General features: G+C 38.3%; 40 non-coding genes and 16 pseudogenes across 40 annotated transcripts; all 56 read left to right on the top strand.

The window, feature by feature from the left end:
• Positions 1 to 302: 302 nt before the first annotated feature.
• On the top strand, positions 303 to 423 carry LOC122336937 (annotated as a pseudogene).
• Positions 424 to 1095: 672 nt separating this feature from the next.
• On the top strand, positions 1096 to 1214 carry LOC122336983 (annotated as a pseudogene).
• A 276-nt stretch (positions 1215 to 1490) lies between these two features.
• On the top strand, positions 1491 to 1609 carry LOC122336904. The gene has a single exon (XR_006249374.1). It is a non-coding gene; the product is annotated as a 5S ribosomal RNA (ribosomal RNA).
• A 279-nt stretch (positions 1610 to 1888) lies between these two features.
• Positions 1889 to 2007, top strand: LOC122336979. The gene has a single exon (XR_006249416.1). It is a non-coding gene; the product is annotated as a 5S ribosomal RNA (ribosomal RNA).
• A 282-nt stretch (positions 2008 to 2289) lies between these two features.
• On the top strand, positions 2290 to 2408 carry LOC122336986 (annotated as a pseudogene).
• Positions 2409 to 2684: 276 nt separating this feature from the next.
• On the top strand, positions 2685 to 2803 carry LOC122336957. Its single transcript, XR_006249395.1, has one exon. It is a non-coding gene; the product is annotated as a 5S ribosomal RNA (ribosomal RNA).
• Positions 2804 to 3081: 278 nt separating this feature from the next.
• On the top strand, positions 3082 to 3200 carry LOC122336922 (annotated as a pseudogene).
• A 275-nt stretch (positions 3201 to 3475) lies between these two features.
• On the top strand, positions 3476 to 3594 carry LOC122336978. Its single transcript, XR_006249415.1, has one exon. It is a non-coding gene; the product is annotated as a 5S ribosomal RNA (ribosomal RNA).
• A 278-nt stretch (positions 3595 to 3872) lies between these two features.
• Positions 3873 to 3991, top strand: LOC122336977. The gene has a single exon (XR_006249414.1). It is a non-coding gene; the product is annotated as a 5S ribosomal RNA (ribosomal RNA).
• A 276-nt stretch (positions 3992 to 4267) lies between these two features.
• Positions 4268 to 4386, top strand: LOC122336976. Its single transcript, XR_006249413.1, has one exon. It is a non-coding gene; the product is annotated as a 5S ribosomal RNA (ribosomal RNA).
• A 277-nt stretch (positions 4387 to 4663) lies between these two features.
• LOC122336929 lies at positions 4664 to 4782 on the top strand (annotated as a pseudogene).
• Positions 4783 to 5060: 278 nt separating this feature from the next.
• On the top strand, positions 5061 to 5179 carry LOC122336975. The gene has a single exon (XR_006249412.1). It is a non-coding gene; the product is annotated as a 5S ribosomal RNA (ribosomal RNA).
• A 276-nt stretch (positions 5180 to 5455) lies between these two features.
• On the top strand, positions 5456 to 5574 carry LOC122336974. The gene has a single exon (XR_006249411.1). It is a non-coding gene; the product is annotated as a 5S ribosomal RNA (ribosomal RNA).
• Positions 5575 to 5853: 279 nt separating this feature from the next.
• Positions 5854 to 5973, top strand: LOC122336903 (annotated as a pseudogene).
• Positions 5974 to 6248: 275 nt separating this feature from the next.
• Positions 6249 to 6367, top strand: LOC122336973. The gene has a single exon (XR_006249410.1). It is a non-coding gene; the product is annotated as a 5S ribosomal RNA (ribosomal RNA).
• Positions 6368 to 6642: 275 nt separating this feature from the next.
• Positions 6643 to 6761, top strand: LOC122336946. The gene has a single exon (XR_006249384.1). It is a non-coding gene; the product is annotated as a 5S ribosomal RNA (ribosomal RNA).
• Positions 6762 to 7041: 280 nt separating this feature from the next.
• LOC122336972 lies at positions 7042 to 7160 on the top strand. The gene has a single exon (XR_006249409.1). It is a non-coding gene; the product is annotated as a 5S ribosomal RNA (ribosomal RNA).
• A 273-nt stretch (positions 7161 to 7433) lies between these two features.
• Positions 7434 to 7552, top strand: LOC122336911 (annotated as a pseudogene).
• Positions 7553 to 7824: 272 nt separating this feature from the next.
• On the top strand, positions 7825 to 7944 carry LOC122336902 (annotated as a pseudogene).
• A 276-nt stretch (positions 7945 to 8220) lies between these two features.
• On the top strand, positions 8221 to 8339 carry LOC122336971. Its single transcript, XR_006249408.1, has one exon. It is a non-coding gene; the product is annotated as a 5S ribosomal RNA (ribosomal RNA).
• A 279-nt stretch (positions 8340 to 8618) lies between these two features.
• Positions 8619 to 8737, top strand: LOC122336970. The gene has a single exon (XR_006249407.1). It is a non-coding gene; the product is annotated as a 5S ribosomal RNA (ribosomal RNA).
• A 278-nt stretch (positions 8738 to 9015) lies between these two features.
• On the top strand, positions 9016 to 9136 carry LOC122336935 (annotated as a pseudogene).
• Positions 9137 to 9413: 277 nt separating this feature from the next.
• Positions 9414 to 9532, top strand: LOC122336967. Its single transcript, XR_006249405.1, has one exon. It is a non-coding gene; the product is annotated as a 5S ribosomal RNA (ribosomal RNA).
• Positions 9533 to 9809: 277 nt separating this feature from the next.
• LOC122336966 lies at positions 9810 to 9928 on the top strand. The gene has a single exon (XR_006249404.1). It is a non-coding gene; the product is annotated as a 5S ribosomal RNA (ribosomal RNA).
• A 275-nt stretch (positions 9929 to 10203) lies between these two features.
• Positions 10204 to 10322, top strand: LOC122336965. Its single transcript, XR_006249403.1, has one exon. It is a non-coding gene; the product is annotated as a 5S ribosomal RNA (ribosomal RNA).
• A 276-nt stretch (positions 10323 to 10598) lies between these two features.
• LOC122336912 lies at positions 10599 to 10718 on the top strand (annotated as a pseudogene).
• A 274-nt stretch (positions 10719 to 10992) lies between these two features.
• Positions 10993 to 11111, top strand: LOC122336964. The gene has a single exon (XR_006249402.1). It is a non-coding gene; the product is annotated as a 5S ribosomal RNA (ribosomal RNA).
• Positions 11112 to 11384: 273 nt separating this feature from the next.
• On the top strand, positions 11385 to 11503 carry LOC122336910 (annotated as a pseudogene).
• A 276-nt stretch (positions 11504 to 11779) lies between these two features.
• Positions 11780 to 11898, top strand: LOC122336963. Its single transcript, XR_006249401.1, has one exon. It is a non-coding gene; the product is annotated as a 5S ribosomal RNA (ribosomal RNA).
• Positions 11899 to 12173: 275 nt separating this feature from the next.
• LOC122336962 lies at positions 12174 to 12292 on the top strand. Its single transcript, XR_006249400.1, has one exon. It is a non-coding gene; the product is annotated as a 5S ribosomal RNA (ribosomal RNA).
• A 278-nt stretch (positions 12293 to 12570) lies between these two features.
• Positions 12571 to 12689, top strand: LOC122336961. The gene has a single exon (XR_006249399.1). It is a non-coding gene; the product is annotated as a 5S ribosomal RNA (ribosomal RNA).
• Positions 12690 to 12965: 276 nt separating this feature from the next.
• On the top strand, positions 12966 to 13083 carry LOC122336931 (annotated as a pseudogene).
• Positions 13084 to 13359: 276 nt separating this feature from the next.
• Positions 13360 to 13478, top strand: LOC122336960. The gene has a single exon (XR_006249398.1). It is a non-coding gene; the product is annotated as a 5S ribosomal RNA (ribosomal RNA).
• Positions 13479 to 13753: 275 nt separating this feature from the next.
• Positions 13754 to 13872, top strand: LOC122336959. Its single transcript, XR_006249397.1, has one exon. It is a non-coding gene; the product is annotated as a 5S ribosomal RNA (ribosomal RNA).
• A 274-nt stretch (positions 13873 to 14146) lies between these two features.
• On the top strand, positions 14147 to 14265 carry LOC122336958. Its single transcript, XR_006249396.1, has one exon. It is a non-coding gene; the product is annotated as a 5S ribosomal RNA (ribosomal RNA).
• A 276-nt stretch (positions 14266 to 14541) lies between these two features.
• LOC122336956 lies at positions 14542 to 14660 on the top strand. Its single transcript, XR_006249394.1, has one exon. It is a non-coding gene; the product is annotated as a 5S ribosomal RNA (ribosomal RNA).
• Positions 14661 to 14933: 273 nt separating this feature from the next.
• On the top strand, positions 14934 to 15052 carry LOC122336955. The gene has a single exon (XR_006249393.1). It is a non-coding gene; the product is annotated as a 5S ribosomal RNA (ribosomal RNA).
• A 273-nt stretch (positions 15053 to 15325) lies between these two features.
• On the top strand, positions 15326 to 15444 carry LOC122336954. Its single transcript, XR_006249392.1, has one exon. It is a non-coding gene; the product is annotated as a 5S ribosomal RNA (ribosomal RNA).
• Positions 15445 to 15724: 280 nt separating this feature from the next.
• LOC122336909 lies at positions 15725 to 15843 on the top strand (annotated as a pseudogene).
• Positions 15844 to 16118: 275 nt separating this feature from the next.
• LOC122336953 lies at positions 16119 to 16237 on the top strand. Its single transcript, XR_006249391.1, has one exon. It is a non-coding gene; the product is annotated as a 5S ribosomal RNA (ribosomal RNA).
• A 274-nt stretch (positions 16238 to 16511) lies between these two features.
• Positions 16512 to 16630, top strand: LOC122336952. Its single transcript, XR_006249390.1, has one exon. It is a non-coding gene; the product is annotated as a 5S ribosomal RNA (ribosomal RNA).
• A 277-nt stretch (positions 16631 to 16907) lies between these two features.
• Positions 16908 to 17026, top strand: LOC122336951. The gene has a single exon (XR_006249389.1). It is a non-coding gene; the product is annotated as a 5S ribosomal RNA (ribosomal RNA).
• A 273-nt stretch (positions 17027 to 17299) lies between these two features.
• Positions 17300 to 17418, top strand: LOC122336899 (annotated as a pseudogene).
• A 274-nt stretch (positions 17419 to 17692) lies between these two features.
• Positions 17693 to 17812, top strand: LOC122336905 (annotated as a pseudogene).
• Positions 17813 to 18090: 278 nt separating this feature from the next.
• LOC122336950 lies at positions 18091 to 18209 on the top strand. Its single transcript, XR_006249388.1, has one exon. It is a non-coding gene; the product is annotated as a 5S ribosomal RNA (ribosomal RNA).
• A 281-nt stretch (positions 18210 to 18490) lies between these two features.
• On the top strand, positions 18491 to 18609 carry LOC122336949. Its single transcript, XR_006249387.1, has one exon. It is a non-coding gene; the product is annotated as a 5S ribosomal RNA (ribosomal RNA).
• A 275-nt stretch (positions 18610 to 18884) lies between these two features.
• LOC122336948 lies at positions 18885 to 19003 on the top strand. The gene has a single exon (XR_006249386.1). It is a non-coding gene; the product is annotated as a 5S ribosomal RNA (ribosomal RNA).
• Positions 19004 to 19281: 278 nt separating this feature from the next.
• Positions 19282 to 19400, top strand: LOC122336947. The gene has a single exon (XR_006249385.1). It is a non-coding gene; the product is annotated as a 5S ribosomal RNA (ribosomal RNA).
• Positions 19401 to 19676: 276 nt separating this feature from the next.
• On the top strand, positions 19677 to 19795 carry LOC122336945. Its single transcript, XR_006249383.1, has one exon. It is a non-coding gene; the product is annotated as a 5S ribosomal RNA (ribosomal RNA).
• A 278-nt stretch (positions 19796 to 20073) lies between these two features.
• LOC122336944 lies at positions 20074 to 20192 on the top strand. Its single transcript, XR_006249382.1, has one exon. It is a non-coding gene; the product is annotated as a 5S ribosomal RNA (ribosomal RNA).
• Positions 20193 to 20466: 274 nt separating this feature from the next.
• LOC122336943 lies at positions 20467 to 20585 on the top strand. The gene has a single exon (XR_006249381.1). It is a non-coding gene; the product is annotated as a 5S ribosomal RNA (ribosomal RNA).
• Positions 20586 to 20860: 275 nt separating this feature from the next.
• LOC122336941 lies at positions 20861 to 20979 on the top strand. The gene has a single exon (XR_006249380.1). It is a non-coding gene; the product is annotated as a 5S ribosomal RNA (ribosomal RNA).
• A 273-nt stretch (positions 20980 to 21252) lies between these two features.
• On the top strand, positions 21253 to 21371 carry LOC122336940. The gene has a single exon (XR_006249379.1). It is a non-coding gene; the product is annotated as a 5S ribosomal RNA (ribosomal RNA).
• A 276-nt stretch (positions 21372 to 21647) lies between these two features.
• On the top strand, positions 21648 to 21766 carry LOC122336939. Its single transcript, XR_006249378.1, has one exon. It is a non-coding gene; the product is annotated as a 5S ribosomal RNA (ribosomal RNA).
• Positions 21767 to 22046: 280 nt separating this feature from the next.
• Positions 22047 to 22165, top strand: LOC122336938. Its single transcript, XR_006249377.1, has one exon. It is a non-coding gene; the product is annotated as a 5S ribosomal RNA (ribosomal RNA).
• A 276-nt stretch (positions 22166 to 22441) lies between these two features.
• Positions 22442 to 22561, top strand: LOC122336906 (annotated as a pseudogene).
• Positions 22562 to 22821: the final 260 nt, after the last annotated feature.

Genomic DNA, 22821 nt, shown 5'->3' with positions numbered 1-22821 from the left:
ATTACCAGGTGCTGTAAATGTTTGAGTTTTTCACTACTTATCTAATACAACGGCCCTTAGTGTGTGGCCAAAGTTTGACCAGCTCTTTGCTTTCTCTTACTACTGCTTATTTAATTCAATTGCCTTTAAAGTAGCTGTACTTTAAACAGAGTTTGACTGTTTTTAACTACTTAACTAATGCTCTTATCTTTAATGTAGCTCATTTTGGAAGTATTTTTTGTATTTCATTCATTACTTATCTAGTATAATGGCAATTTAATGTGCCACACCTTCAAAATACGAGGCTTTTTGTAGCAGCTGCCACTCACTGGCCATACCACCCTGTTCACGCCTGATCTTGTCTGATCTCAGAAGCTAAGCAGAGTTGGGCTTAGTTAGTACTTGGATGGGGAGACTGCCTAGGAAAACCAGGTGCTGTAAGTTTTTGAGTTTTTCACTACTTTTCTAATACACTAGCCCTTAGGTGGCTAAAGTTTGACCTGTAGCTCTTTGCTTTCCCCTTACTGCTTATTTAATTCAATTGCCTTTAAAGTAGCTGTTCTTTAAACAGAGGTTGACTGTTTTTAACTACTTAACTAATGCTCTTATCTTTAATGTAGCTCATTTTGAAGTATTTTTGTGTATTTCATTCATTACTTATCTAGTATAATGGCAATTCTAGTGTGCTCCACCTTAAAATAGGGGCTTTATAGCAGTTTTCGCTATGGCCATACCACCTCGTTCACGCTTCGATCTGATCTCACTCGATCTCAGAAGCTACAGAGTTGGGCTTGCTAGTACTTGATGGAATTGCCTAGAATACCAGGTGCTGTAAGTTTTGAGTTTTTTCACTTCTATCTAATACACTGGCCCTTAGTGTGGCCAAAGTTTGACCAGCTCTTTGCTTTCCCTTACTGCTTATTTAATTCAATTGCCTTTAAAGTAGCTGTTCTTTAAACAGAGTTTGACTGTTTTTAACTACTTAACTAATGCTCTTATCTTTAATGTAGCTCATTTTGAAGTTTTTTTTTTTTTGTATTTCATTCATTACTTATCTAGTATAATGGCACTTAGTGTGCCTCACCTTAAAATAGGGGGCTTTTTGCAGCAGCTTTCGCTTACGGCCATACCACCCTGTTCACGCCTGATCTCGTCTGATCTCAGAAGCTAAGCAGAGTTGGGCCTAGTTAGTACTTGGATGGGAGACTGCCTAGGAATAACAGGTGCTGTAAGTTTTGAGTTTTTCACTACTTATCTAATACACTGGCCCTTAGTGTGGTCAAAGTTTGACCAGCTCTTTGCTTTCCCTTACTGCTTATTTAATTCAATTGCCTTTAAAGTAGCTGTTCTTTAAACAGAGTTTGACTGTTTTTAATTACTTAACTAATGCTCTTATCTTTAATGTAGCTCATTTTGAAGTATTTTTTTTTTGTATTTCATTCATTACTTATCTAGTATAATGGCACTTAGTGTGCCTCACCTTAAAATAGGGGCTTTTTGCAGCAGCTTTAGCTTACGGCCATACCACCCTGTTCACGCCTGATCTCGTCTGATCTCAGAAGCTAAGCAGAGTTGGGCCTGGTTAGTACTTGGATGGGAGACTGCCTAGGAATACCAGGTGCTGTAAATTTTTGAGTTTTTTCACTACTTATCTAATACACTGGCCCTTAGTGTGGCCAAAGTTTGACCAGCTCTTTGCTTTCCCTTACTGTTTATTTAATTCAATTGCCTTTAAAGTAGCTGTACTTTAAACAGAGTTTGACTGTTTTTAACTACTTAACTAATGCTCTTATCTTTAATGTAGCTCATTTTGAAGTATTTTTTTTTTGTATTTCATTCATTACTTATCTAGTATAATGGCACTTAGTGTGCCTCACCTTAAAATAGGGGGCTTTTTGCAGCAGCTTTAGCTTACGGCCATACCACCCTGTTCACGCCTGATCTCGTCTGATCTCAGAAGCTAAGCAGAGTTGGGCCTAGTTAGTACTTGGATGGGAGACTGCCTAGGAATACCAGGTGCTGTAAGTTTTTGAGTTTTTCACTACTTATCTAATACACTGGCCCTTAGTGTGGTCAAAGTTTGACCAGCTCTTTGCTTTCCCTTACTGCTTATTTAATTCAATTGCCTTTAAAGTAGCTGTTCTTTAAACAGAGTTTGACTGTTTTTAACTACTTAACTAATGCTCTTATCTTTAATGTAGCTCATTTTGAAGTATTTTTTTTTTTTTTGTATTTCATTCATTACTTATCTAGTATAATGGCACTTAGTGTGCCTCACCTTAAAATAGGGGCTTTTTGCAGCAACTTTAAGCTTACGGCCATACCACCCTGTTCACGCCTGATCTCGTCTGATCTCAGAAGCTAAGCAGAGTTGGGCCTAGTTAGTACTTGGATGGGAGACTGCCTAGGAATACCAGGTGCTGTAAATTTTTGAGTTTTTTCACTACTTATCTAATACACTGGCCCTTAGTGTGGCCAAAGTTTGACCAGCTCTTTGCTTTCCCTTACTGCTTATTTAATTCAATTGCCTTTAAAGTAGCTGTACTTTAAACAGAGTTTGACTGTTTTTAACTACTTAACTAATGCTCTTATCTTTAATGTAGCTCATTTTGAAGTATTTTTTTGTATTTCATTCATTACTTATCTAGTATAATGGCACTTAATGTGCCACACCTTAAAATAGGGGGCTTTTTGCAGCAGCTTTAGCTTACGGCCATACCACCCTGTTCACGCCTGATCTCGTCTGATCTCAGAAGCTAAGCAGAGTTGGGCCTAGTTAGTACTTGGATGGGAGACTGCCTAGGAATACCAGGTGCTGTAAGCTTTTGAGTTTTTTCACTACTTATCTAATACACTGGCCCTTAGTGTGGTCAAAGTTTGACCAGCTCTTTGCTTTCCCTTACTGCTTATTTAATTCAATTGCCTTTAAAGTAGCTGTTCTTTAAACAGAGTTTGACTGTTTTTAACTACTTAACTAATGCTCTTATCTTTAATGTAGCTCATTTTGAAGTATTTTTTTTTGTATTTCATTCATTACTTATCTAGTATAATGGCACTTAGTGTGCCTCACCTTAAAAATAGGGGCTTTTGCAGCAGCTTTTAGCTACTGGCCATACCACCCTGTTCACGCCTGATCTCGTCTGATCTCAGAAGCTAAGCAGAGTTGGGCCTAGTTAGTACTTGGATGGGAGACTGCCTAGGAATACCAGGTGCTGTAAGTTTTGAGTTTTTCACTACTTATCTAATACAACGGCCCTTAGTGTGGCCAAAGTTTGACCAGCTCTTTGCTTTCCCTTACTGCTTATTTAATTCAATTGCCTTTAAAGTAGCTGTTCTTTAAACAGAGTTTGACTGTTTTTAACTACTTAACTAATGCTCTTATCTTTAATGTAGCTCATTTTGAAGTATTTTTTTTTGTATTTCATTCATTACTTATCTAGTATAATGGCACTTAGTGTGCCTCACCTTAAAATAGGGGCTTTTTGCAGCAGCTTTAGCTTACGGCCATACCACCCTGTTCACGCCTGATCTCGTCTGATCTCAGAAGCTAAGCAGAGTTGGGCCTAGTTAGTACTTGGATGGGAGACTGCCTAGGAATACCAGGTGCTGTAAGTTTTGAGTTTTTCACTACTTATCTAATACACTGGCCCTTAGTGTGGCCAAAGTTTGACCAGCTCTTTGCTTTCCCTTACTGCTTATTTAATTCAATTGCCTTTAAAGTAGCTGTTCTTTAAACAGAGTTTGACTGTTTTTAACTACTTAACTAATGCTCTTATCTTTAATGTAGCTCATTTTGAAGTATTTTTTTGTTTTTCATTCATTCATTACTTATCTAGTATAATGGCACTTAGTGTGCCTCACCTTAAAATAGGGGGCTTTTTGCAGCAGCTTTAGCTTACGGCCATACCACCCTGTTCACGCCTGATCTCGTCTGATCTCAGAAGCTAAGCAGAGTTGGGCCTAGTTAGTACTTGGATGGGAGACTGCCTAGGAATACCAGGTGCTGTAAGTTTTGAGTTTTTCACTACTTATCTAATACACTGGCCCTTAGTGTGGTCAAAAGTTTGACCAGCTCTTTGCTTTCCCTTACTGCTTATTTAATTCAATTGCCTTTAAAGTAGCTGTTCTTTAAACAGAGTTTGACTGTTTTTAACTACTTAACTAATGCTCTTATCTTTAATGTAGCTCATGTTTTTTTTTTTTTTTTGTATTTCATTCATTACTTATCTAGTATAATGGCACTTAGTGTGCCTCACCTTAAAATAGGGGGCTTTTTGCAGCAGCTTTAGCTTACGGCCATACCACCCTGTTCACGCCTGATCTCGTCTGATCTCAGAAGCTAAGCAGAGTTGGGCCTAGTTAGTACTTGGATGGGAGACTGCCTAGGAATACCAGGTGCTGTAAGTTTTGAGAGTTTTTCACTACTTATCTAATACACTGGCCCTTAGTGTGGTCAAAGTTTGACCAGCTCTTTGCTTTCCCTTACTGCTTATTTAATTCAATTGCCTTTAAAGTAGCTGTTCTTTAAACAGAGTTTGACTGTTTTTAACTACTTAACTAATGCTCTTATCTTTAATGTAGCTCATTTTGAAGTATTTTTTTTTGTATTTCATTCATTACTTATCTAGTATAATGGCACTTAGTGTGCCTCACCTTAAAATAGGGGGCTTTTGCAGCAGCTTTAGCTTACGGCCATACCACCCTGTTCACGCCTGATGTCGTCTGATCTCAGAAGCTAAGCAGAGTTGGGCCTAGTTAGTACTTGGATGGGAGACTGCCTAGGAATACCAGGTGCTGTAAAGTTTTGAGTTTTTCACTACTTATCTAATACACTGGCCCTTAGTGTGGCCAAAGTTTGACCAGCTCTTTGCTTTCCCTTACTGCTTATTTAATTCAATTGCCTTTTAAGTAGCTGTTCTTTAAACAGAGTTTGACTGTTTTTAACTACTTAACTAATGCTCTTATCTTTAATGTAGCTCATTTTGAAGTATTTTTTTTTTTGTATTTCATTCATTACTTATCTAGTATAATGGCACTTAGTGTGCCTCACCTTAAAATAGGGGCTTTTTGCAGCAGCTTTAGCTTACGGCCATACCACCCTGTTCACGCCTGATCTCGTCTGATCTCAGAAGCTAAGCAGAGTTGGGCCTAGTTAGTACTTGGATGGGAGACTGCCTAGGAATACCAGGTGCTGTAAGTTTTTTGAGTTTTTCACTACTTATCTAATACACTGGCCCTTAGTGTGCCAAAGTTTGACCAGCTCTTTGCTTTCCCTTACTGCTTATTTAATTCAATTGCCTTTAAAGTAGCTGTTCTTTAAACAGAGTTTGACTGTTTTTAACTACTTAACTAATGCTCTTATCTTTAATGTAGCTCATTTTGAAGTATTTTTTTTTGTATTTCATTCATTACTTATCTAGTATAATGGCACTTAGTGTGCCTCACCTTAAAATAGGGGCTTTTTGCAGCAGCTTTAGCTTACGGCCATACCACCCTGTTCACGCCTGATCTCGTCTGATCTCAGAAGCTAAGCAGAGTTGGGCCTAGTTAGTACTTGGATGGGAGACTGCCTAGGAATACCAGGTGCTGTAAGTTTTTGAGTTTTTCACTACTTATCTAATACACTGGCCCTTAGTGTGGTCAAAGTTTGACCAGCTCTTTGCTTTCCCTTACTGCTTATTTAATTCAATTGCCTTTAAAGTAGCTGTTCTTTAAACAGAGTTTGACTGTTTTTAACTACTTAACTAATGCTCTTATCTTTAATGTAGCTCATTTTGAAGTTTTTTTTTTTTTGTATTTCATTCATTACTTATCTAGTATAATGGCACTTAGTGTGCCTCACCTTAAAATAGGGGGCTTTTTGCAGCAGCTTTAGCTTACGGCCATACCACCCTGTTTCACGCCTGATCTCGTCTGATCTCAGAAGCTAAGCAGAGTTGGGCCTAGTTAGTACTTGGATGGGAGACTGCCTAGGAATACCAGGTGCTGTAAGTTTTTGAGTTTTCACTACTTATCTAATACACTGGCCCTTAGTGTGGTCAAAGTTTGACCAGCTCTTTGCTTTCCCTTACTGCTTATTTAATTCAATTGCCTTTAAAGTAGCTGTTCTTTAAACAGAGTTTGACTGTTTTTAACTACTTAACTAATGCTCTTATCTTTAATGTAGCTCATTTTGAAGTATTTTTTTTTGTATTTCATTCATTACTTATCTAGTATAATGGCACTTAGTGTGCCTCACCTTAAAATAGGGGCTTTTGCAGCAGCTTTTAGCTTACGGCCATACCACCCTGTTCACGCCTGATCTCGTCTGATCTCAGAAGCTAAGCAGAGTTGGGCCTAGTTAGTACTTGGATGGGAGACTGCCTAGGAATACCAGGTGCTGTAAGTTTTTGAGTTTTTCACTACTTATCTAATACACTGGCCCTTAGTGTGGTCAAAGTTTGACCAGCTCTTTGCTTTCCCTTACTGCTTATTTAATTCAATTGCCTTTAAAGTAGCTGTTCTTTTAAACAGAGTTTGACTGTTTTTAACTACTTAACTAATGCTCTTATCTTTAATGTAGCTCATTTTGAAGTATTTTTTTTTGTATTTCATTCATTACTTATCTAGTATAATGGCACTTAGTGTGCCTCACCTTAAAATAGGGGCTTTTGCAGCAGCTTTGCTTACGGCCATACCACCCTGTTCACGCCTGATCTCGTCTGATCTCAGAAGCTAAGCAGAGTTGGGCCTAGTTAGTACTTGGATGGGAGACTGCCTAGGAATACCAGGTGCTGTAAGCTTTTGAGTTTTTCACTACTTATCTAATACACTGGCCCCATAGTGTGGTCAAAGTTTGACCAGCTCTTTGCTTTCCCTTACTGCTTATTTAATTCAATTGCCTTTAAAGTAGCTGTTCTTTAAACAGAGTTTGACTGTTTTTAACTACTTAACTAATGCTCTTATCTTTAATGTAGCTCATTTTGAAGTATTTTTTTTTTTTGTATTTCATTCATTACTTATCTAGTATAATGGCACTTAGTGTGCCTCACCTTAAAATAGGGGCTTTTTGCAGCAGCTTTCGCTTACGGCCATACCACCCTGTTCACGCCTGATCTCGTCTGATCTCAGAAGCTAAGCAGAGTTGGGCCTAGTTAGTACTTGGATGGGAGACTGCCTAGGAATACCAGGTGCTGTAAGTTTTTGAGTTTTTCACTACTTATCTAATACACTGGCCCTTAGTGTGCCAAAGTTTGACCAGCTCTTTGCTTTCCCTTACTGCTTATTTAATTCAATTGCCTTTAAAGTAGCTGTTCTTTAAACAGAGTTTGACTGTTTTTAACTACTTAACTAATGCTCTTATCTTTAATGTAGCTCATTTTGAAGTATTTTTTTGTATTTCATTCATTACTTATCTAGTATAATGGCACTTAGTGTGCCTCACCTTAAAATAGGGGGCTTTTGCAGCAGCTTTTAGCTACGGCCATACCACCCTGTTCACGCCTGATCTCGTCTGATCTCAGAAGCTAAGCAGAGTTGGGCCTAGTTAGTACTTGGATGGGAGACTGCCTAGGAATACCAGGTGCTGTAAGTTTTGAGTTTTTCACTACTTATCTAATACACTGCCCTTAGTGTGGTCAAAGTTTGACCAGCTCTTTGCTTTCCCTTACTGCTTATTTAATTCAATTGCCTTTAAAGTAGCTGTTCTTTAAACAGAGTTTGACTGTTTTTAACTACTTAACTAATGCTCTTATCTTTAATGTAGCTCATTTTGAAGTATTTTTTTGTATTTCATTCATTACTTATCTAGTATAATGGCACTTAGTGTGCCTCACCTTAAAATAGGGGCTTTTTGCAGCAGCTTTCGCTTACGGCCATACCACCCTGTTTCACGCCTGATCTCGTCTGATCTCAGAAGCTAAGCAGAGTTGGGCCTAGTTAGTACTTGGATGGGAGACTGCCTAGGAATACCAGGTGCTGTAAGTTTTGAGTTTTTCACTACTTATCTAATACACTGGCCCTTAGTGTGGTCAAAGTTTGACCAGCTCTTTGCTTTTCCTTACTGCTTATTTAATTCAATTGCCTTTAAAGTAGCTGTTCTTTAAACAGAGTTTGACTGTTTTTAACTACTTAACTAATGCTCTTATCTTTAATGTAGCTCATTTTGAAGAAGTATTTTTTTGTATTTCATTCATTACTTATCTAGTATAATGGCACTTAGTGTGCCTCACCTTAAAATAGGGGCTTTTTGCAGCAGCTTTTGCTTACGGCCATACCACCCTGTTCACGCCTGATCTCGTCTGATCTCAGAAGCTAAGCAGAGTTGGGCCTAGTTAGTACTTGGATGGGAGACTGCCTAGGAATACCAGGTGCTGTAAGTTTTGAGTTTTTCACTACTTATCTAATACACTGGCCCTTAGTGTGGTCAAAGTTTGACCAGCTCTTTGCTTTCCCTTACTGCTTATTTAATTCAATTGCCTTTAAAGTAGCTGTTCTTTAAACAGAGTTTGACTGTTTTTAACTACTTAACTAATGCTCTTATCTTTAATGTAGCTCATTTTGAAGTATTTTTTTTTTTGTATTCATTCATTACTTATCTAGTATAATGGCACTTAGTGTGCCTCACCTTTAAAATAGGGGCTTTTTGCAGCAGCTTTAGCGCTTACGGCCATACCACCCTGTTCACGCCTGATCTCGTCTGATCTCAGAAGCTAAGCAGAGTTGGGCCTAGTTAGTACTTGGATGGGAGACTGCCTAGGAATACCAGGTGCTGTAAGTTTTGAGTTTTTCACTACTTATCTAATACACTGGCCCTTAGTGTGGTCCAAAGTTTGACCAGCTCTTTGCTTTCCCTTACTGCTTATTTAATTCAATTGCCTTTAAAGTAGCTGTTCTTTAAACAGAGTTTGACTGTTTTAACTACTTAACTAATGCTCTTATCTTTAATGTAGCTCATTTTGAAGTATTTTTTTTTTTTTGTATTTCATTCATTACTTATCTAGTATAATGGCACTTAGTGTGCCTCACCTTAAAATAGGGGCTTTTGCAGCAGCTTTTAGCTACACGCCATACCACCCTGTTCCACGCCTGATCTCGTCTGATCTCAGAAGCTAAGCAGAGTTGGGCCTAGTTAGTACTTGGATGGGAGACTGCCTAGGAATACCAGGTGCTGTAAGTTTTTGAGTTTTTCACTACTTATCTAATACACTGGCCCTTAGTGTGGTCAAAAGTTTGACCAGCTCTTTGCTTTCCCTTACTGCTTATTTAATTCAATTGCCTTTAAAGTAGCTGTTCTTTAAACAGAGTTTGACTGTTTTTAACTACTTAACTAATGCTCTTATCTTTAATGTAGCTCATTTTGAAGTATTTTTTTTTGTATTTCATTCATTACTTATCTAGTATAATGGCACTTAGTGTGCCTCACCTTAAAATAGGGGCTTTTTGCAGCAGCTTTAGCTTACGGCCATACCACCCTGTTCACGCCTGATCTCGTCTGATCTCAGAAGCTAAGCAGAGTTGGGCCTAGTTAGTACTTGGATGGGAGACTGCCTAGGAATACCAGGTGCTGTAAGTTTTTGAGTTTTCACTACTTATCTAATACACTGGCCCTTAGTGTGGTCAAAGTTTGACCAGCTCTTTGCTTTCCCTTACTGCTTATTTAATTCAATTGCCTTTAAAGTAGCTGTTCTTTAAACAGAGTTTGACTGTTTTTAACTACTTAACTAATGCTCTTATCTTTAATGTAGCTCATTTTGAAGTTTTTTTTTTTTTGTATTTCATTCATTACTTATCTAGTATAATGGCACTTAGTGTGCCTCACCTTAAAATAGGGGCTTTTTGCAGCAGCTTTCGCTTACGGCCATACCACCCTGTTCACGCCTGATCTCGTCTGATCTCAGAAGCTAAGCAGAGTTGGGCCTAGTTAGTACTTGGATGGGAGACTGCCTAGGAATACCAGGTGCTGTAAGTTTTTGAGTTTTTCACTACTTATCTAATACACTGGCCCTTAGTGTGGTCAAAGTTTGACCAGCTCTTTTTGCTTCCCTTACTGCTTATTTAATTCAATTGCCTTTAAAGTAGCTGTTCTTTAAACAGAGTTTGACTGTTTTTAACTACTTAACTAATGCTCTTATCTTTAATGTAGCTCATTTTGAAGTATTTTTTTGTATTTCATTCATTACTTATCTAGTATAATGGCACTTAGTGTGCCTCACCTTAAAATAGGGGCTTTTTGCAGCAGCTTTAGCTTACGGCCATACCACCCTGTTCACGCCTGATCTCGTCTGATCTCAGAAGCTAAGCAGAGTTGGGCCTAGTTAGTACTTGGATGGGAGACTGCCTAGGAATACCAGGTGCTGTAAGTTTTTGAGTTTTTCACTACTTATCTAATACACTGGCCCTTAGTGTGGTCAAAGTTTGACCAGCTCTTTGCTTTCCCTTACTGCTTATTTAATTCAATTGCCTTTAAAGTAGCTGTTCTTTAAACAGAGTTTGACTGTTTTTAACTACTTAACTAATGCTCTTATCTTTAATGTAGCTCATTTTGAAGTATTTTTTTTTGTATTTCATTCATTACTTATCTAGTATAATGGCACTTAGTGTGCCTCACCTTAAAATAGGGGGCTTTTGCAGCAGCTTTCGCTTACGGCCCATACCACCCTGTTCACGCCTGATCTCGTCTGATCTCAGAAGCTAAGCAGAGTTGGGCCTAGTTAGTACTTGGATGGGAGACTGCCTAGGAATACCAGGTGCTGTAAGTTTTTGAGTTTTTCACTACTTATCTAATACACTGGCCCTTAGTGTGGTCAAAGTTTGACCAGCTCTTTGCTTTCCCTTACTGCTTATTTAATTCAATTGCCTTTAAAGTAGCTGTTCTTTAAACAGAGTTTGACTGTTTTTAACTACTTAACTAATGCTCTTATCTTTAATGTAGCTCATTTTGAAGTATTTTTTTGTATTTCATTCATTACTTATCTAGTATAATGGCACTTAGTGTGCCTCACCTTAAAATAGGGGCTTTTGCAGCAGCTTTAAGCTTACGGCCATACCACCCTGTTCACGCCTGATCTCGTCTGATCTCAGAAGCTAAGCAGAGTTGGGCCTAGTTAGTACTTGGATGGGAGACTGCCTAGGAATACCAGGTGCTGTAAGTTTTTGAGTTTTTCACTACTTATCTAATACACTGGCCCTTAGTGTGTCCAAAGTTTGACCAGCTCTTTGCTTTCCCTTACTGCTTATTTAATTCAATTGCCTTTAAAGTAGCTGTTCTTTAAACAGAGTTTGACTGTTTTTAACTACTTAACTAATGCTCTTATCTTTAATGTAGCTCATTTTGAAGTATTTTTTTGTATTTCATTCATTACTTATCTAGTATAATGGCACTTAGTGTGCCTCACCTTAAAATAGGGGCTTTTTGCAGCAGCTTTAGCTACGGCCATACCACCCTGTTCACGCCTGATCTCGTCTGATCTCAGAAGCTAAGCAGAGTTGGGCCTAGTTAGTACTTGGATGGGAGACTGCCTAGGAATACCAGGTGCTGTAAGTTTTTGAGTTTTTTCACTACTTATCTAATACACTGGCCCTTAGTGTGGCCAAAGTTTGACCAGCTCTTTGCTTTCCCTTACTGCTTATTTAATTCAATTGCCTTTAAAGTAGCTGTTCTTTAAACAGAGTTTGACTGTTTTTAACTACTTAACTAATGCTCTTATCTTTAATGTAGCTCATTTTGAAGTATTTTTTTGTATTTCATTCATTACTTATCTAGTATAATGGCACTTAGTGTGCCTCACCTTAAAATAGGGGGCTTTTTGCAGCAGCTTTAGCTTACGGCCATACCACCCTGTTCACGCCTGATCTCGTCTGATCTCAGAAGCTAAGCAGAGTTGGGCCTAGTTAGTACTTGGATGGGAGACTGCCTAGGAATACCAGGTGCTGTAAGTTTTTGAGTTTTTCACTACTTATCTAATACACTGGCCCTTAGTGTGGTCAAAGTTTGACCAGCTCTTTGCTTTCCCTTACTGCTTATTTAATTCAATTGCCTTTAAAGTAGCTGTTCTTTAAACAGAGTTTGACTTTTTTTTAACTACTTAACTAATGCTCTTATCTTTAATGTAGCTCATTTTGAAGTATTTTTTTGTATTTCATTCATTACTTATCTAGTATAATGGCACTTAGTGTGCCTCACCTTAAAATAGGGGCTTTTTGCAGCAGCTTTCGCTTACGGCCATACCACCCTGTTCACGCCTGATCTCGTCTGATCTCAGAAGCTAAGCAGAGTTGGGCCTAGTTAGTACTTGGATGGGAGACTGCCTAGGAATACCAGGTGCTGTAAGTTTTTGAGTTTTTCACTACTTATCTAATACACTGGCCCTTAGTGTGGTCAAAGTTTGACCAGCTCTTTGCTTTCCCTTACTGCTTATTTAATTCAATTGCCTTTAAAGTAGCTGTTCTTTAAACAGAGTTTGACTGTTTTTAACTACTTAACTAATGCTCTTATCTTTAATGTAGCTCATTTTGAAGTATTTTTTTTTTTGTATTTCATTCATTACTTATCTAGTATAATGGCACTTAGTGTGCCTCACCTTAAAATAGGGGCTTTTTGCAGCAGCTTTAGCTTACGGCCATACCACCCTGTTCACGCCTGATCTCGTCTGATCTCAGAAGCTAAGCAGAGTTGGGCCTAGTTAGTACTTGGATGGGAGACTGCCTAGGAATACCAGGTGCTGTAAGTTTTTGAGTTTTTCACTACTTATCTAATACACTGGCCCTTAGTGTGGTCAAAGTTTGACCAGCTCTTTGCTTTCCCTTACTGCTTATTTAATTCAATTGCCTTTAAAGTAGCTGTTCTTTAAACAGAGTTTGACTGTTTTTAACTACTTAACTAATGCTCTTATCTTTAATGTAGCTCATTTTGAAGTTTTTTTTTTTTGTATTTCATTCATTACTTATCTAGTATAATGGCACTTAGTGTGCCTCACCTTAAAATAGGGGCTTTTTGCAGCAGCTTTAGCTACGGCCATACCACCCTGTTCACGCCTGATCTCGTCTGATCTCAGAAGCTAAGCAGAGTTGGGCCTAGTTAGTACTTGGATGGGAGACTGCCTAGGAATACCAGTGCTGTAAGTTTTTGAGTTTTTCACTACTTATCTAATACACTGGCCCTTAGTGTGGTCAAAAGTTTGACCAGCTCTTTGCTTTCCCTTACTGCTTATTTAATTCAATTGCCTTTAAAGTAGCTGTTCTTTAAACAGAGTTTGACTGTTTTTAACTACTTAACTAATGCTCTTATCTTTAATGTAGCTCATTTTGAAGTATTTTTTTGTATTTCATTCATTACTTATCTAGTATAATGGCACTTAGTGTGCCTCACCTTAAAATAGGGGGCTTTTTGCAGCAGCTTTAGCTTACGGCCATACCACCCTGTTCACGCCTGATCTCGTCTGATCTCAGAAGCTAAGCAGAGTTGGGCCTAGTTAGTACTTGGATGGGAGACTGCCTAGGAATACCAGGTGCTGTAAGTTTTTTGAGTTTTTCACTACTTATCTAATACACTGGCCCTTAGTGTGGTCAAAGTTTGACCAGCTCTTTGCTTTCCCTTACTGCTTATTTAATTCAATTGCCTTTAAAGTAGCTGTTCTTTAAACAGAGTTTGACTGTTTTTAACTACTTAACTAATGCTCTTATCTTTAATGTAGCTCATTTTGAAGTATTTTTTTGTATTTCATTCATTACTTATCTAGTATAATGGCACTTAGTGTGCCTCACCTTAAAATAGGGGCTTTTGCAGCAGCTTTAAGCTTACGGCCATACCACCCTGTTCACGCCTGATCTCGTCTGATCTCAGAAGCTAAGCAGAGTTGGGCCTAGTTAGTACTTGGATGGGAGACTGCCTAGGAATACCAGGTGCTGTAAGTTTTGAGTTTTTCACTACTTATCTAATACACTGGCCCTTAGTGTGGCCAAAGTTTGACCAGCTCTTTGCTTTCCCTTACTGCTTATTTAATTCAATTGCCTTTAAAGTAGCTGTTCTTTAAACAGAGTTTGACTGTTTTTAACTACTTAACTAATGCTCTTATCTTTAATGTAGCTCATTTTGAAGTTTTTTTTTGTATTTCATTCATTACTTATCTAGTATAATGGCACTTAGTGTACCTCACCTTAAAATAGGGGCTTTTTGCAGCAGCTTTTAGCTTACGGCCATACCACCCTGTTCACGCCTGATCTCGTCTGATCTCAGAAGCTAAGCAGAGTTGGGCCTAGTTAGTACTTGGATGGGAGACTGCCTAGGAATACCAGGTGCTGTAAGTTTTTGAGTTTTTCACTACTTATCTAATACACTGGCCCTTAGTGTGGCCAAAGTTTGACCAGCTCTTTGCTTTCCCTTACTGCTTATTTAATTCAATTGCCTTTAAAGTAGCTGTTCTTTAAACAGAGTTTGACTGTTTTTAACTACTTAACTAATGCTCTTATCTTTAATGTAGCTCATTTTGAAGTATTTTTTTTTGTATTTCATTCATTACTTATCTAGTATAATGGCACTTAGTGTGCCTCACCTTAAAATAGGGGCTTTTTGCAGCAGCTTTAGCTTACGGCCATACCACCCTGTTCACGCCTGATCTCGTCTGATCTCAGAAGCTAAGCAGAGTTGGGCCTAGTTAGTACTTGGATGGGAGACTGCCTAGGAATACCAGGTGCTGTAAGTTTTTGAGTTTTTCACTACTTATCTAATACACTGGCCCTTAGTGTGGCCAAAGTTTGACCAGCTCTTTGCTTTCCCTTACTGCTTATTTAATTCAATTGCCTTTAAAGTAGCTGTTCTTTAAACAGAGTTTGACTGTTTTTAACTACTTAACTAATGCTCTTATCTTTAATGTAGCTCATTTTGAAGTATTTTTTTGTATTTCATTCATTACTTATCTAGTATAATGGCACTTAGTGTGCCTCACCTTAAAATAGGGCTTTTTGCAGCAGCTTTAGCTTACGGCCATACCACCCTGTTCACGCCTGATCTCGTCTGATCTCAGAAGCTAAGCAGAGTTGGGCCTAGTTAGTACTTGGATGGGAGACTGCCTAGGAATACCAGGTGCTGTAAGTTTTTGAGTTTTTCACTACTTATCTAATACACTGGCCCTTAGTGTGGCCAAAGTTTGACCAGCTCTTTGCTTTCCCTTACTGCTTATTTAATTCAATTGCCTTTAAAGTAGCTGTTCTTTAAACAGAGTTTGACTGTTTTTAACTACTTAACTAATGCTCTTATCTTTAATGTAGCTCATTTTGAAGTTTTTTTTGTATTTCATTCATTACTTATCTAGTATAATGGCACTTAGTGTGCCTCACCTTAAAATAGGGGCTTTTTGCAGCAGCTTTAGCTTACGGCCATACCACCCTGTTCACGCCTGATCTCGTCTGATCTCAGAAGCTAAGCAGAGTTGGGCCTAGTTAGTACTTGGATGGGAGACTGCCTAGGAATACCAGGTGCTGTAAGTTTTTGAGTTTTTTCACTACTTATCTAATACACTGGCCCTTAGTGTGGGTCAAAGTTTGACCAGCTCTTTGCTTTCCCTTACTGCTTATTTAATTCAATTGCCTTTAAAGTAGCTGTTCTTTAAACAGAGTTTGACTGTTTTTAACTACTTAACTAATGCTCTTATCTTTAATGTAGCTCATTTTGAAGTATTTTTTTTTTTGTATTTCATTCATTACTTATCTAGTATAATGGCACTTAGTGTGCCTCACCTTAAAATAGGGGGCTTTTTGCAGCAGCTTTAGCTACGGCCATACCACCCTGTTCACGCCTGATCTCGTCTGATCTCAGAAGCTAAGCAGAGTTGGGCCTAGTTAGTACTTGGATGGGAGACTGCCTAGGAATACCAGGTGCTGTAAGTTTTTGAGTTTTTCACTACTTATCTAATACACTGGCCCTTAGTGTGGCCAAAGTTTGACCAGCTCTTTGCTTTCCCTTACTGCTTATTTAATTCAATTGCCTTTAAAGTAGCTGTTCTTTAAAACAGAGTTTGACTGTTTTTAACTACTTAACTAATGCTCTTATCTTTAATGTAGCTCATTTTGAAGTATTTTTTTGTATTTCATTCATTACTTATCTAGTATAATGGCACTTAGTGTGCCTCACCTTAAAATAGGGGCTTTTTGCAGCAGCTTTAGCTTACGGCCATACCACCCTGTTCACGCCTGATCTCGTCTGATCTCAGAAGCTAAGCAGAGTTGGGCCTAGTTAGTACTTGGATGGGAGACTGCCTAGGAATACCAGGTGCTGTAAGTTTTTGAGTTTTTCACTACTTATCTAATACACTGGCCCTTAGTGTGGCCAAAGTTTGACCAGCTCTTTGCTTTCCCTTACTGCTTATTTAATTCAATTGCCTTTAAAGTAGCTGTTCTTTAAACAGAGTTTGACTGTTTTTAACTACTTAACTAATGCTCTTATCTTTAATGTAGCTCATTTTGAAGTATTTTTTTGTATTTCATTCATTACTTATCTAGTATAATGGCACTTAGTGTGCCTCACCTTAAAATAGGGGCTTTTTGCAGCAGCTTTAGCTTACGGCCATACCACCCTGTTCACGCCTGATCTCGTCTGATCTCAGAAGCTAAGCAGAGTTGGGCCTAGTTAGTACTTGGATGGGAGACTGCCTAGGAATACCAGGTGCTGTAAGTTTTTGAGTTTTTCACTACTTATCTAATACACTGGCCCTTAGTGTGGTCAAAGTTTGACCAGCTCTTTGCTTTCCCTTACTGCTTATTTAATTCAATTGCCTTTAAAGTAGCTGTTCTTTAAACAGAGTTTGACTGTTTTTAACTACTTAACTAATGCTCTTATCTTTAATGTAGCTCATTTTGAAGTATTTTTTTTTGTATTTCATTCATTACTTATCTAGTATAATGGCACTTAGTGTGCCTCACCTTAAAATAGGGGGCTTTTTGCAGCAGCTTTAGCTTACGGCCATACCACCCTGTTCACGCCTGATCTCGTCTGATCTCAGAAGCTAAGCAGAGTTGGGCCTAGTTAGTACTTGGATGGGAGACTGCCTAGGAATACCAGGTGCTGTAAGTTTTTGAGTTTTTCACTACTTATCTAATACACTGGCCCTTAGTGTGGCCAAAGTTTGACCAGCTCTTTGCTTTCCCTTACTGCTTATTTAATTCAATTGCCTTTAAAGTAGCTGTTCTTTAAACAGAGTTTGACTGTTTTTAACTACTTAACTAATGCTCTTATCTTTAATGTAGCTCATTTTGAAGTATTTTTTTGTATTTCATTCATTACTTATCTAGTATAATGGCACTTAGTGTGCCTCACCTTAAAATAGGGGCTTTTGCAGCAGCTTTAGCTTACGGCCATACCACCCTGTTCACGCCTGATCTGATCTGATCTCAGAAGCTAAGCAGAGTTGGGCCTAGTTAGTACTTGGATGGGAGACTGCCTAGGAATACCAGGTGCTGTAAGTTTTTGAGTTTTTCACTACTTATCTAATACACTGGCCCTTAGTGTGGCCAAAGTTTGACCAGCTCTTTGCTTTCCCTTACTGCTTATTTAATTCAATTGCCTTTAAAGTAGCTGTTCTTTAAACAGAGTTTGACTGTTTTTAACTACTTAACTAATGCTCTTATCTTTAATGTAGCTCATTTTGAAGTATTTTTTTGTATTTCATTCATTACTTATCTAGTATAATGGCACTTAGTGTGCCTCACCTTAAAATAGGGGCTTTTGCAGCAGCTTTTAGCTTACGGCCATACCACCCTGTTCACGCCTGATCTTCGTCTGATCTCAGAAGCTAAGCAGAGTTGGGCCTAGTTAGTACTTGGATGGGAGACTGCCTAGGAATACCAGGTGCTGTAAGTTTTTGAGTTTTTCACTACTTATCTAATACACTGGCCCTTAGTGTGGCCAAAGTTTGACCAGCTCTTTGCTTTCCCTTACTGCTTATTTAATTCAATTGCCTTTAAAGTAGCTGTTCTTTAAACAGAGTTTGACTGTTTTTAACTACTTAACTAATGCTCTTATCTTTAATGTAGCTCATTTTGAAGTATTTTTTTTTGTATTTCATTCATTACTTATCTAGTATAATGGCACTTAGTGTGCCTCACCTTAAAATAGGGGCTTTTTGCAGCAGCTTTTAAGCTTACGGCCATACCACCCTGTTCACGCCTGATCTCGTCTGATCTCAGAAGCTAAGCAGAGTTGGGCCTAGTTAGTACTTGGATGGGAGACTGCCTAGGAATACCAGGTGCTGTAAGTTTTTGAGTTTTTTCACTACTTATCTAATACACTGGCCCTTAGTGTGGTCAAAGTTTGACCAGCTCTTTGCTTTCCCTTACTGCTTATTTAATTCAATTGCCTTTAAAGTAGCTGTTCTTTAAACAGAGTTTGACTGTTTTTAACTACTTAACTAATGCTCTTATCTTTAATGTAGCTCATTTTGAAGTTTTTTTTTTTTTTGTATTTCATTCATTACTTATCTAGTATAATGGCACTTAGTGTGCCTCACCTTAAAATAGGGGGCTTTTTGCAGCAGCTTTCGCTTACGGCCATACCACCCTGTTCACGCCTGATCTCGTCTGATCTCAGAAGCTAAGCAGAGTTGGGCCTAGTTAGTACTTGGATGGGAGACTGCCTAGGAATACCAGGTGCTGTAAGTTTTTGAGTTTTTTCACTACTTATCTAATACACTGGCCCTTAGTGTGGCCAAAGTTTGACCAGCTCTTTGCTTTCCCTTACTGCTTATTTAATTCAATTGCCTTTAAAGTAGCTGTTCTTTAAACAGAGTTTGACTGTTTTTAACTACTTAACTAATGCTCTTATCTTTAATGTAGCTCATTTTGAAGTATTTTTTTGTATTTCATTCATTACTTATCTAGTATAATGGCACTTAGTGTGCCTCACCTTAAAATAGGGGGCTTTTGCAGCAGCTTTAGCTTACGGCCATACCACCCTGTTCACGCCTGATCTCGTCTGATCTCAGAAGCTAAGCAGAGTTGGGCCTAGTTAGTACTTGGATGGGAGACTGCCTAGGAATACCAGGTGCTGTAAGTTTTTGAGTTTTTCACTACTTATCTAATATACACTGGCCCTTAGTGTGGCCAAAGTTTGACCAGCTCTTTGCTTTCCCTTACTGCTTATTTAATTCAATTGCCTTTAAAGTAGCTGTTCTTTAAACAGAGTTTGACTGTTTTTAACTACTTAACTAATGCTCTTATCTTTAATGTAGCTCATTTTGAAGTATTTTTTTTTGTATTTCATTCATTACTTATCTAGTATAATGGCACTTAGTGTGCCTCACCTTAAAATAGGGGCTTTTTGCAGCAGCTTTAGCTTACGGCCATACCACCCTGTTCACGCCTGATCTCGTCTGATCTCAGAAGCTAAGCAGAGTTGGGCCTAGTTAGTACTTGGATGGGAGACTGCCTAGGAATACCAGGTGCTGTAAGTTTTTGAGTTTTTTCACTACTTATCTAATACACTGGCCCTTAGTGTGGCCAAAGTTTGACCAGCTCTTTGCTTTCCCTTACTGCTTATTTAATTCAATTGCCTTTAAAGTAGCTGTTCTTTAAACAGAGTTTGACTGTTTTTAACTACTTAACTAATGCTCTTATCTTTAATGTAGCTCATTTTGAAGTATTTTTTTGTATTTCATTCATTACTTATCTAGTATAATGGCACTTAGTGTGCCTCACCTTAAAATAGGGGGCTTTTTGCAGCAGCTTTTGCTTACGGCCATACCACCCTGTTCACGCCTGATCTCGTCTGATCTCAGAAGCTAAGCAGAGTTGGGCCTAGTTAGTACTTGGATGGGAGACTGCCTAGGAATACCAGGTGCTGTAAGTTTTTGAGTTTTTTCACTACTTATCTAATACACTGGCCCTTAGTGTGGCCAAAGTTTGACCAGCTCTTTGCTTTCCCTTACTGCTTATTTAATTCAATTGCCTTTAAAGTAGCTGTTCTTTAAACAGAGTTTGACTGTTTTTAACTACTTAACTAATGCTCTTATCTTTAATGTAGCTCATTTTGAAGTATTTTTTTTTGTATTTCATTCATTACTTATCTAGTATAATGGCACTTAGTGTGCCTCACCTTAAAATAGGGGGCTTTTTGCAGCAGCTTTAGCTTACGGCCATACCACCCTGTTCACGCCTGATCTCGTCTGATCTCAGAAGCTAAGCAGAGTTGGGCCTAGTTAGTACTTGGATGGGAGACTGCCTAGGAATACCAGGTGCTGTAAGTTTTTGAGTTTTTCACTACTTATCTAATACACTGGCCCTTAGTGTGGTCAAAGTTTGACCAGCTCTTTGCTTTCCCTTACTGCTTATTTAATTCAATTGCCTTTAAAGTAGCTGTTCTTTAAACAGAGTTTGACTGTTTTTAACTACTTAACTAATGCTCTTATCTTTAATGTAGCTCATTTTGAAAGTTTTTTTTTGTATTTCATTCATTACTTATCTAGTATAATGGCACTTAGTGTGCCTCACCTTAAAATAGGGGCTTTTGCAGCAGCTTTAGCTTACGGCCATACCACCCTGTTCACGCCTGATCTCGTCTGATCTCAGAAGCTAAGCAGAGTTGGGCCTAGTTAGTACTTGGATGGGAGACTGCCTAGGAATACCAGGTGCTGTAAGTTTTTGAGTTTTTCACTACTTATCTAATACACTGGCCCTTAGTGTGGCCAAAGTTTGACCAGCTCTTTGCTTTCCCTTACTGCTTATTTAATTCAATTGCCTTTAAAGTAGCTGTTCTTTAAACAGAGTTTGACTGTTTTTAACTACTTAACTAATGCTCTTATCTTTAATGTAGCTCATTTTGAAGTATTTTTTTGTATTTCATTCATTACTTATCTAGTATAATGGCACTTAGTGTGCCTCACCTTAAAATAGGGGGCTTTTGCAGCAGCTTTTAGCTTACGGCCATACCACCCTGTTCACGCCTGATCTCGTCTGATCTCAGAAGCTAAGCAGAGTTGGGCCTAGTTAGTACTTGGATGGGAGACTGCCTAGGAATACCAGGTGCTGTAAGTTTTTGAGTTTTTCACTACTTATCTAATACACTGGCCCTTAGTGTGGTCAAAAGTTTGACCAGCTCTTTGCTTTCCTTACTGCTTATTTAATTCAATTGCCTTTAAAGTAGCTGTTCTTTAAACAGAGTTTGACTGTTTTTAACTACTTAACTAATGCTCTTATCTTTAATGTAGCTCATTTTGAAGTATTTTTTTGTATTTCATTCATTACTTATCTAGTATAATGGCACTTAGTGTGCCTCACCTTAAAATAGGGCTTTTGCAGCAGCTTTAAGCTTACGGCCATACCACCCTGTTCACGCCTGATCTCGTCTGATCTCAGAAGCTAAGCAGAGTTGGGCCTAGTTAGTACTTGGATGGGAGACTGCCTAGGAATACCAGGTGCTGTAAGTTTTGAGTTTTTCACTACTTATCTAATACACTGGCCCTTAGTGTGGTCAAAGTTTGACCAGCTCTTTGCTTTCCCTTACTGCTTATTTAATTCAATTGCCTTTAAAGTAGCTGTTCTTTAAACAGAGTTTGACTGTTTTTAACTACTTAACTAATGCTCTTATCTTTAATGTAGCTCATTTTGAAGTATTTTTTTTTGTATTTCATTCATTACTTATCTAGTATAATGGCACTTAGTGTGCCTCACCTTAAAATAGGGGGCTTTTTGCAGCAGCTTTAGCTTACGGCCATACCACCCTGTTCACGCCTGATCTCGTCTGATCTCAGAAGCTAAGCAGAGTTGGGCCTAGTTAGTACTTGGATGGGAGACTGCCTAGGAATACCAGGTGCTGTAAGTTTTTGAGTTTTTTCACTACTTATCTAATACACTGGCCCTTAGTGTGGTCAAAGTTTGACCAGCTCTTTGCTTTCCCTTACTGCTTATTTAATTCAATTGCCTTTAAAGTAGCTGTTCTTTAAACAGAGTTTGACTGTTTTTAACTACTTAACTAATGCTCTTATCTTTAATGTAGCTCATTTTGAAGTATTTTTTTTTTTGTATTTCATTCATTACTTATCTAGTATAATGGCACTTAGTGTGCCTCACCTTAAAATAGGGGGCTTTTTGCAGCAGCTTTAGCTTACGGCCATACCACCCTGTTCACGCCTGATCTCGTCTGATCTCAGAAGCTAAGCAGAGTTGGGCCTAGTTAGTACTTGGATGGGAGACTGCCTAGGAATACCAGGTGCTGTAAGTTTTGAGTTTTTCACTACTTATCTAATACACTGGCCCTTAGTGTGGTCAAAAGTTTGACCAGCTCTTTGCTTTCCCTTACTGCTTATTTAATTCAATTGCCTTTAAAGTAGCTGTTCTTTAAACAGAGTTTGACTGTTTTTAACTACTTAACTAATGCTCTTATCTTTAATGTAGCTCATTTTGAAGTATTTTTTTTTGTATTTCATTCATTACTTATCTAGTATAATGGCACTTAGTGTGCCTCACCTTAAAATAGGGGCTTTTTGCAGCAGCTTTTGCTTACGGCCATACCACCCCTGTTCACGCCTGATCTCGTCTGATCTCAGAAGCTAAGCAGAGTTGGGCCTAGTTAGTACTTGGATGGGAGACTGCCTAGGAATACCAGGTGCTGTAAGTTTTTGAGTTTTTCACTACTTATCTAATACACTGGCCCTTAGTGTGGCCAAAGTTTGACCAGCTCTTTGCTTTCCCTTACTGCTTATTTAATTCAATTGCCTTTAAAGTAGCTGTTCTTTAAACAGAGTTTGACTGTTTTTAACTACTTAACTAATGCTCTTATCTTTAATGTAGCTCATTTTGAAGTATTTTTTTTTGTATTTCATTCATTACTTATCTAGTATAATGGCACTTAGTGTGCCTCACCTTAAAAGGGGGCTT

Source organism: Puntigrus tetrazona, unplaced genomic scaffold, assembly GCF_018831695.1.
Source record: "Puntigrus tetrazona isolate hp1 unplaced genomic scaffold, ASM1883169v1 S000000968, whole genome shotgun sequence".
Classification (NCBI taxonomy): domain Eukaryota; kingdom Metazoa; phylum Chordata; class Actinopteri; order Cypriniformes; family Cyprinidae; genus Puntigrus; species Puntigrus tetrazona.
The sequence above is the reverse complement of the archived record's forward strand: the minus strand, read 5'-3'. Positions and strand labels throughout refer to the sequence as shown.